This window comes from Eumetopias jubatus, unplaced genomic scaffold (genome assembly GCF_037043125.1).
Source record: "Eumetopias jubatus isolate StellerSeaLion01/CBP00866 unplaced genomic scaffold, mEumJub1_p1.0 scaffold_5, whole genome shotgun sequence".
NCBI lineage: Eukaryota > Metazoa > Chordata > Mammalia > Carnivora > Otariidae > Eumetopias > Eumetopias jubatus.
This window is the reverse complement of record NW_028274811.1, coordinates 116332654-116343063: the sequence shown is the minus strand read 5'-3', so window position 1 is coordinate 116343063 and position 10410 is coordinate 116332654. Positions and strand designations below refer to the sequence as shown.

Sequence of the window (10410 nt, the reverse complement as noted above, 5' to 3'; positions counted from 1 at the left end):
TTTGTAAAGCAAAAACTCTTCTACTCCTATATGTACATTACTCTTAGCTTCTCACTTGTTACCAAAGATGAATTTTACTAATTATGTAATGCTTTTGCCTAAACTGGCAGAGTTTGGACAAGTGCTAGTATCATATTGATAACTTTGAATTCTCATACTTAAAAAGGTCAGTTAAAAGGCCAAGTTAATTTAGTCTTTTGAATAGGTAAAAAAGACAAAAGGTGTGTTTTCCAAAGATCAATTTCAATGTTCTATACATGCTAAGTTGCCCAATTGAAACTCTGTCCATATCGGACTTGCAGAATTTTCCACCTATTTAGATGCATCCTTTGCTCAAATAGTGAGGAAAACAGTAGTATTTATACTACTAAAACTCTGGTTCACTATCTGTTGCAGGGGATCAGAAGAAAGAAAGAAAGAAAAAGAAAGAAAGAAAGAAAGAAAGAAAGAAAGAAAGAAAGAAAGAAAGAAAGAAAGAAAGAAAGAAAGGGCACTTCAATGATCTTCTTTCCTTTATATTAGCATCTCATAATGAGAGAGTTAAGTGAAACCTAATATTGCAGTTACAGTTTTACTGCATTTATCTATTTTTCTTCATGTCCTTTCTGACTGCGGTTGTATATATTAGGAAATTAGGAAAATGAGACCAGGGTTACTATCCATGAAATGAAAGAAAAAAATATTTATTAATAAAATAACATTCTATTTTGAACTGAGTTTACTACAAGGAACAAGATGATCTTATCATTTAACATCATTTAACATAATTTTATTCTACATAAAAATTTCCAAACACCCCAAAAAATCTTAAGAAGAATGTGGAAATCAGAAAGTTTTGAAGGCCAAAATATGCCTTCAAATAAAAGTTTTTGATATAAATTAAATATTAGAACTGCCAAGCCATTAAAAACTAAATAATAAAGAACACAATTTGGGGCATATATTGTTTGCACATGTGTGTATATGGGTTTGTACTGTAAATATAAAATAATAAATCTAGGTGTACCTCTGTCTGCTTCAATGCTACCAGCTACAACTTTACCCCATTTGAAATAAATTGCACCTTAAATTTGAAGGCAATTTTCAGTAGTTTGGTGTGCAGTACAGATTTCATCTTTGATATTTAGTAAGCCTGAGATCTTTCTAACTTGTGAAGTCTGCATGTCTGCAAACTAGGATGTCTGTGTTTGTGTTTATTACCTTTTTCATGCATGCCTTGAAATGACTAAATTACAGGTATTTTACATGTGTTTTGTGGTACAAGACAGATACAGTCCACTGGTATAATTTATCTTGAAACACCCTGTTTTACAAAATTACAGAAAAGCACTGCAATTTGCTCAATTTTTTATTTCTAAGACTATGATAAAATCTTCAAAGCCCAGAAGACGTCTTCAGATAAGACCTTAGCCATGCAATAAACAATTTTCATCAAAGCTCTGGGTTTGGGGAAATAGAGTACAATTGTGGATTTAAAATCTTGATAATGTTCCTTACTTATTATCTATTTTGTCTTTTGTATTTTGACCTAATTCAGTCACCAAAGGCATCAACTCTTCTATAAGATTAGACACACACACACACACACACACACACACACACACAAACACACACCCTTACAGCAGTCCAAATCAGATTATCCACAATCAAGGTAATTGTGGAGAACAAAATTGTTCATCTGTACCGTGCAGCTGCCTTGTGGATTTAGCGTTTGATCCCAAGTGATTGCTGAAGTTACAACTATACCAGAGTTCTCTAATCCACTGGAACTTTTTTTATTTTAAAAATCACTTTTTAGAAACTTGTTTTGACTTCTTCATGCTTCCTACCAGAATAATATGTGAATATCCAAAAACTCAGTAGAAAACGTGTATACCTTATGATATTTAAATAAAGTGCAAGATAATTTGATACTGAAAATAATTCTTACTAATTTTCAGTGAATATTTAAAATATTGTGTGCCTCCAATTCAGTTTTAAATGTTCTGTCTTTTTAATCTCGGTATGTTAGAAAAATTTTTGTGTTCATGTGTGATTGAATTATACTGATTTTGAAATTTGACATAAATGTTTGATACTTCATTAAAGACACAGAAATATTATTAGCTTTAAAATGAATTTTATGGGCGCCTGGGTGGCTCAGTTGGTTAAGCGACTGCCTTCGGCTCAGGTCATGATCCTGGAGTCCCGGGATCAAGTCCCGCATCGGGCTCCCTGCTCAGCGGGGAGCCTGCTTCTCCCTCTAACCCTCCCCCCTCACATGTACTCTCTCTCTCTCTCTCTCATTCTCACTCTCTCAAAATAAATAAATAAATCTTTAAAAAAAATAAAATGAATTTTATATTAGTGTGGCTGAATGTGTAAATGTACATCCGGTTTTTTTTCTTATGTTGAGTCTATCTATTTAATATTCTGGATATTCTATCAGGATATCTATTATGTATTAGTGTAGCTCAATTGGCTAAGGTTAAATTCTGCATTTTAATCCATTATTTCCAATGCTTTTTGATGTAAAATGTTACTAGAGACATTTTCAACCTTTCTTCTTTAGAATAGAACTAGTTGAGGGATATCTACTAGTCTGTAGATATTAAAAAAGAGCAGTTTATGGAGGTTTTCTGCTTTACTGAGACTCTTCCCTCCCATGAAGTACACATCTTCATTAGTGAATAATCCTGGAGAGGTTGATATATTTTCCAAATTCAAAGTTTCTGCCTTAATTTTATATACATCACATAGTATAATAATTCTTTTATATCATTTATAAATTTTAAATTCATAAGAAAGGCATTCATTTATTTATAATAAGTTGAAAGTCACTGTTTATTTCATGAGGGTAATATTTTCTGTTTCTCACACTTTTAGCCCTGAGTGAACTCCACCATTTGTATCTTCTGCTATGCCTGAACTTGGGGGGTGGGTTCTCAGATGCCATCAACTGTCCTCTCTCCCTCAGTGGTTCCCATGGTAGCTTTTTACTTGCTTCTCTTCTAAACATTGTCTCTGCCTTTGCATGGACAGTTAGCTACCCTCACCATGGAAAAACCAAGCAGTGGTAGAAGTAATAGCTTAGTAGTGGTGGTAGTGTGGTAACAAAACTATAGGCACTGATTTTCTCGGTAAAATTATTTATGTTCACTTAGAGGATCACAGCCCCCAAAATACTAATACAATTCAACCTATAAGAGATAGAAGCCTAGATTTAGAGAAACATATTATATCAAAGCATTTGTAGTTACAGCTGTAATAACTAACATTTATTTTGAACTTGTACGGTAGGCATTTTCATGAGTATTTTGTATGTGCTATCCTTTTGAATCTATACAATTCGATGGCTAGGATTATTCTCATTTTTCATGTAATTACAATAAAATTTATCAAAGTTTTGTACATAATTTTTAAAGATTTTATTTATTTATTTGAGAGAGAGAGAGCACAAGAGTGGGGAGCGTCAGAGGGAGAAGCAAACTTCCCACTGAGCAGGGAGCCTGACACAGGGCTCCATCCCAGGACCCTGGGATCATGACCTGAGCTGAAGGCAGATGCTTAACCGACTGAGCCACCCAGGCACCTCAACATTTGTATATTTTTCACACATAATGTAGCTAGGAATTTTTAGAGTTGGTATTTCATTATTCCAATCCAGGGTCACTCAAATTTAGAACCCATTCGGTGTTATATGCCTGAAACGTAATAGCTAAATACGTGTATCTCAATACACAACAAAGTAAGCCTTGAGAAACACCATATCAGCAACAGATGCATTTTAAAAAGTTAGAAAATTGCAAAATAAGCACAGCTTCAATATGGGGATCAACATAGTATGACTAGAACCTTGAACTAGACCTCAGGAAAGCAAACTTTTTGTCTCTTACCTATGCAAATGACTAAGCTAACTTGGCCTCGGTAGGTATGAGAATTTTAAGTGTCAGTGAATTAATAACACTTGTGTTTCCTAATTTCAGTATGGGAAATGACATAGGTTAATTAGTAAAATTCCTCTTTCTGAATATAAACATTCAGCCTATTGATTAGCCTGTTTTTTTAAGAAGATTTTATTTATTTATTTGACGGAGACACAGCGAGAGAGGGAACACAAGCAGGGTGAGTGGGAGAGGGAGAAGCAGGCTTCCCGCCGAGCAGGGAGCACGATGGGGGGCTCGATCTCAGGACCCTGGGATCATGACCTGAGCTGAAGGCAGACGCTTAACAACTGAGCCACCCAGGGCCCCCTTGATTAGCCTTTTTAAAACTACATGCAAATGTTATAAAAACAGCAGGGTTTTGTTAGGACTAGTCAAATATTATTACTAGCAAACTGAAATACACATTGATCAGTTAACAATGTTACATACAGAGTTAAAGAATCAGGGAAGAGGGGAGCCTGGATGGTGCTGTTGGTTAAGTGTCCAACTCTTAATTTTGGCTCAGGACGAGATCTCAGGGTCGTGATCTCAGGGTCGTGAGATGGAGCCCTGTTTTGGGCTCCACACTCAGCATAGAGTCTGCTTGACTCTTTCTGCCTCTGCCCCCCCCCCACTCTATCTCTTGCTCTCTTGCTCTCTCTCTCTCTTTTTAAATAAATAAATAAATCTTTTTAAAAAAGGAACCGGGGAAAAAATATGTGGAATGATTTCCGCCCTTGAGAATCTAATAATGTAGTAAAAAATGAGACACACATAAAAATGTAATTAATAAAAATATTTGATGAACTGATTTGAATATAAGGAATAAAATGGACAATGGGAAAGAAATCCATAAATGAAAAGCAGATGACTATTGAATCCTCATGGTGGGGAAGCCAAAGTGAGGGCTTTGAAAAAGAAAAGGCTTTGGATGAATAAAATGAAGTGTTAATTATTCTCTTTGGTTTCTTGTTACATGGGACTGAGATCTTCATAACATTAGTTTCCTCGTGTTATGAACTGGATGTTTATGCCCCCTCAAAATTCATATGATGAAGCCCTTATGTGATGGAATTTAGAGGTGGGAGCTTTGTGAAGTAATAAGCTCATGACAGTGGAGCCCCCAAGGTGGAGAAGAAGAGGAAAAGAACCAGTCTTCCCCCCTCCCTCTGTCCCTCCCTCCTCTCTCTCTCCTTCTCTCTCTCTCTCTCTCCCTCTCTGTCTCAACCATGTGTGAGGATGCAATGAGATGACAGGCATCCATAAGCCAGAAAGAGAGCCTTTACCGATAACCCAACCATGCTAGCCTCTTCATCTTGGGCCTCCAGACTCCAGAACTTTGAGAAATGTTTGCTGTTGAAGCTACCCAGTCTATGGTCTGTTACAGCATTCTGTACTAAGAAACTTCATTATTTTTTGCTTATAGAACTGAAGCTTAGTAAAGGCTAAATAAATGAGTCTTGGGGTGAAGTATTCACATGCAATATCCCACTTGTGTCACAAAAACATATCCCATAGTATGTACTATTATTATCCTTATTTACAGATAGCAAAACTAAAGTTCAAGGAAGTTAAATGCTGCCTATTATCATATAGTAAACTCAAGATCTGGAATTTGAACCTAGGCACATTGATACCAGAGGTCACAGATTCTTTTATTACACTTTCCTCAAATACTGAGACACTGTTTAAAGTGGGGCATATACAATTAATAACAAGTGTTAGTAAGGATGTCGATAAATTGGACACTTGTATACTGTTCCCGGGGATGTAAAATGATATAGTCACTATGGAAAACTGTATGGCACCTCCTGAAAAAATTTAAAATAGAATTATTATAAGATGTAGCAATTCCATTTCTGGCTATATACCCCCAAAGAATTGAAAGTTGGGATTTGAAGAGATACTTATACACCCATGTTCATTTCTCACAATAGCCAAAAGGTGAAAGAAATCCAAGTGTCCATCAATGGAAGAATGGATAAACAAAATGTGGTATACACATACAATGTAATATTATTCAGCCTTAAAAAAGGAAGGTAATTCTGACACATTCTACAAAATAGGTGAAATGTGAGGACATTATACTAAATGAAATAAGACACAAAAATATAACTACTGTATGATTCCACTTACATGCAGTACCTAGCATAGTCAAAATTATAGACACAGAAAGTAAATGGTGCCTTCCTGGGGCAGTGGGGAGAGGGTACGGGGTTATTGTTTAAGAGGTACAAAGTTCCAGTTTTGCAAGGTGAAAGGATTTCTATGAATGGATAGTGCTGATGGTGGTACAACAGTCTGAATGTACTTAATGCCACCAAACAGAACACTTAAAAATTGCGCATGTTATATTACGTATATTTTACCACAATTAAAAAAACAAACAAACTCAGTCTAAACTTTAAAAAAAAAAAGCCTGGTGTGTGTATCTATGTATCTGTATTTGTTTCTGTGTTTTATGTTGGGGAGTTGAGGAAGACAGTGGGCATTCTTTTTAAAAAAAATAAGAGGAGAAGAAAAAAAGAAGCCATCTTAAATAATAGTAATTAAATTTTGCTAACCACACTTCTGAATAACTTGAACTGTTCATTTTTATAATACGTTGGATAAGAAAGAAGTCAAAATTACCCACATGTGCAATTTCAGTCAGTTTTATAAGAAACATGTTTGGTCCAGGCTCAATGCTGACATCTTTTAATTAACTAATCATGATTTTGGAACACTAGTCCACGCTGCTTTATAAATCAAACACTGAACCGAAAGGCAGGTCACAAGAACTGCGTCTAAAGACACTATAATATACCCTTTAATTGCTGAGCTGTCTTTTTCTTTAAAGTTGTAATTCCCCAATTTTGGATATCAGAGTAAAGTTGACACAAAAGATAGCATCTTAACATAGTATTACTTAACAAAGATGGCTGTCATTTCTGTCACATGAAAACCGTGTCAGGAGCCACACTTCAACTTTCTGTTGCCATAGATACCACTTTTCCTCTGTGACCAAAAGTGAAAAACACAGCTCAGTGTCACGATTCAAATATAAAGAATAGAAACCCCTTCAGAAATATATACAAAGACTTAGGAGCAAGTCTCTTATCACTGGGATTTCAGTTACACAAAGTAAAATTCTAGAATATCTATAGTTGCTTGGCCAGTGGAGAAGTTGAAGAATAGAATAATAATGATGCAAAATGATGCAATGCAGGTTTGAATCAATGCATTGTTTCTAGGTGCATTTTTTTTCATTTAGTAATAAAAGAATGTACTTCATACTCAAGTTGCAAAACTTAACCTGGACAAAGTTAATTTCCTGGTGTAGTATACATATTAATAAAAGAACAAGCTTGACATTAAGTGTTACTGGGGTTGTTTTATCCTGAACTGCACTTAATTTTATCCTGAAGAATAGTAGTCACAGATTATCTATGAATTTAAGGGCATATTAATAAATGATGCATATTTGGACACCAGAGAAGTCTGAAGGGCTAAACTATCCAAATTAAAATTAAAGCCCTGACAGAAATAAGTATATGGCTGAAAAACACCTGTACAGCAGTAAATAATATGTTCAGGAAAAGAGTCACCTTCAGAGACTACGGTGGTTACCTAGGTATTGTGGAGTTTTGCCAAGCTTTTGCCAAATGTTAACCCTCTGTTGTCTCTTGTGTCCTCTGGGTATGAGAAGTGACAAGAGAAATGAAGAGTCTATACTTGAATGCCTTTGAAACTTACAGGGATTAAAAATGCATGTCTATTCCCCTTTTTTTCCTTGTGGGTCTTATTTATGGAATCTTGCAATAAGTGCAAGTTGAATATTCCTGGTCTAAGTAAAAAAGCTAATTAAAATTATGAACCAGCAAAAAAATTATTCATATGATGGCTATTTTTCAGAAATCTATTTAGTTTTTATACAAAAAGACAAGTGGGAAGAGACTGTTAAATGTTTACATTTACTAATGCAATCAGCATTATATTGTACTGAGTAATATTTGGGAGATCAAAATTCCTTCATGAGTTATTACCTACAATAATTGGGAGGCAACAGGCATGATAGGTGAGCCTACAGCCTCGGGGTTAGATAGAACTGGCCTCTGCCACTCACTAGCATGGGATGTTGAGTAAGTTACTTAAGCTCTCTGAATCTCAATTTTCTTACCACATAATGAGAGTAATAATAATATCTACCTGATAGAATTATCATAAAGTTTAAATGAATAATCTTATAGAATTTCTAACCACACAAAAAAATCCTCATAAAAATATTTTTAAAAGCCCAATATTGAGTGACATAAAAAAAATGGCTATATACAGAGATGAGACACACCATGTTGTTTGATGGAAAGACTAGATTTTGTTTTTTGGGGTTTCTTTTTTTAAGATTTATTTATTTGTTTGAGAGAACGAGAGGGAGAGAGCAGGGGGAGGGACAGAGGGAGAGGAGAAGAGAATCCTCAAGCAGAATCCCCACTGAGCTCTGAGCCCACCATGCCACCCACGGGGCTTAATCCCACAACCCTACAATCATGACCTGAGTCAAAATTGAGAGTCAGACGCTTAACCAACTGATCCACCCAGACACCTGGAAAGATTGGATTTTGTAAGGAAGAGTATTTTTTTTTCCAAAGTACATTTTTGTTTTAGCACAATTCCAATCAAAACACAAGGAGGATTTATTTGGAAATGGACAAAGATCATGTATAAGAATAAATGGGATCCAATGAACACAAATAACTTTAGAAAGAATATTAATGATTCAAAAATTTTAAAAATTTACACACAAAATTCTAAATAGTATGGTCATGTTTAAAGAATTATGAGGAGGCTCAAGAGAGGATTGATAAATCAGAAATAGATTCCAGCATATACAATACTTTGCTATCGTAAAAAATGTTACATGACAAATCAGTAGAGAAATAAATGGTTACTCTCTAAATTATTTTGGAAGTATTAGGCTAATTTGTTAGGAAAGAAAAGCTAGATTTTATTATATATCCCAGGTAGAAATAATAAACAAATATGCTAAAACATATGTAAAACTTAAAATCATTCAAAGATCTAGTAGAAATAACAGAGTATTTGGGAAAGGGAGATGAATTTCTGGGTGCACAGAATCACTGTAAAATTCCTGGAGGGAAAGGTGTATAGATGTAAATCAATATGTTAAATGTTACATGTCAGTAACTTCATTACCAAATGCATAAGGCAAGTGGCAAAGCAAGATACGATGTTTGCAACAAGTACTATTACGCAAAGATGACTTTCAAGTCAAATAAGTAAGTCACTAACTCTGCAACAGAAAAGATGGCCCAAATCATTTAGGTATTTTAGAAAGGAAGAAATACAAATGGACAGCAAACACATAAATAAAGGTTTTACATTACCAATAATTAGGTAATGCAAAATTTTAAAAGATGTCATTATCCTTCATTAACATTGGCAAATATAAAAAAAAAATTCCAAAAACAGAGATTGTTTGGTGGGACAAGGATTCTCATAAAGTACTTATGGAAGTAAAAATTGACAGAACCTTTTAGCAAAGCAATTTGGAAAAACAGCTTTCATTCTTTTCATTTTCTTTTTCCAATAATAGTTGTTGCCAGAACTCATCCTAAGGAGATGGGAAGAATTTTCATTGTAGTGTTTCTGTGATAATAGTAAGCATTCTAGTTATCATTAATGATTAACGGTTAAATAAATGATACTACATCAATTAATTGAATTATCTCTCCATTAAAATTATTTTTAAAAGTTCTCTAATGACATTAAAAATGTTCAAAGTATATTAAGTGGGACAAAGGGACAAATCAGAATACAAACCAATTGCATAATTGAATTTTGTGTAAATAAGTATGTACATTCCACACTTGTGTGTAAGTGTATTCTTACAATAAATCAAATTAGAATATGAATGGCGATGCAGTTGTAGAATGGCAGTGAAAATACATCTCAACTTCTTCTCTACACATTTTTGTATTTGCCTGATTTTCTTTTTTTTTTCCATGTTAGGCACATAAAGACTCATTCCATCTCTATTAACATTTTTAAATGAATGTTGAAAATTAAATACACTTTTGCATTTATAGAAATAATAAATTTTTCTGGTTTAACATCTTGTGATATTCTTCAATTTGAATTATCCTTTTACTATTAGATAGAAAACATATCAGATAGTAACTGATAAGAACAGATACTATACTTGATTTTGATTTTGGCCAAAAGGCTGAAAAGCCATCTAGTTATTCTTTTATTATTGTGATTATCTCCTCCTTCTACTAATGAATCATTTTGAATAGCTAATATAAGTGCATGGCACAAAATTCAGAAGGTACAAAGACATAGATAGTGAAAGTCCATCTTTCTTCCTCCTCTGCCTTGCATCCACCTAACTCCCCTCCTTAAGGCAACTGATGTTATCAGTTTCTTGTTTATCATTCCAGTTATGGTTTATACATTTTGGAATAACCCCCCAACACACACACACACACACACACACACACACACA

General features: G+C 34.4%; 1 pseudogene; it reads right to left on the bottom strand.

Annotated features, from left to right (window-relative positions):
• Positions 1-10019: 10019 nt before the first annotated feature.
• LOC114204929 (U2 spliceosomal RNA) lies at positions 10020-10140 on the bottom strand (annotated as a pseudogene).
• Between the last annotated feature and the right edge of the window lie 270 nt (positions 10141-10410).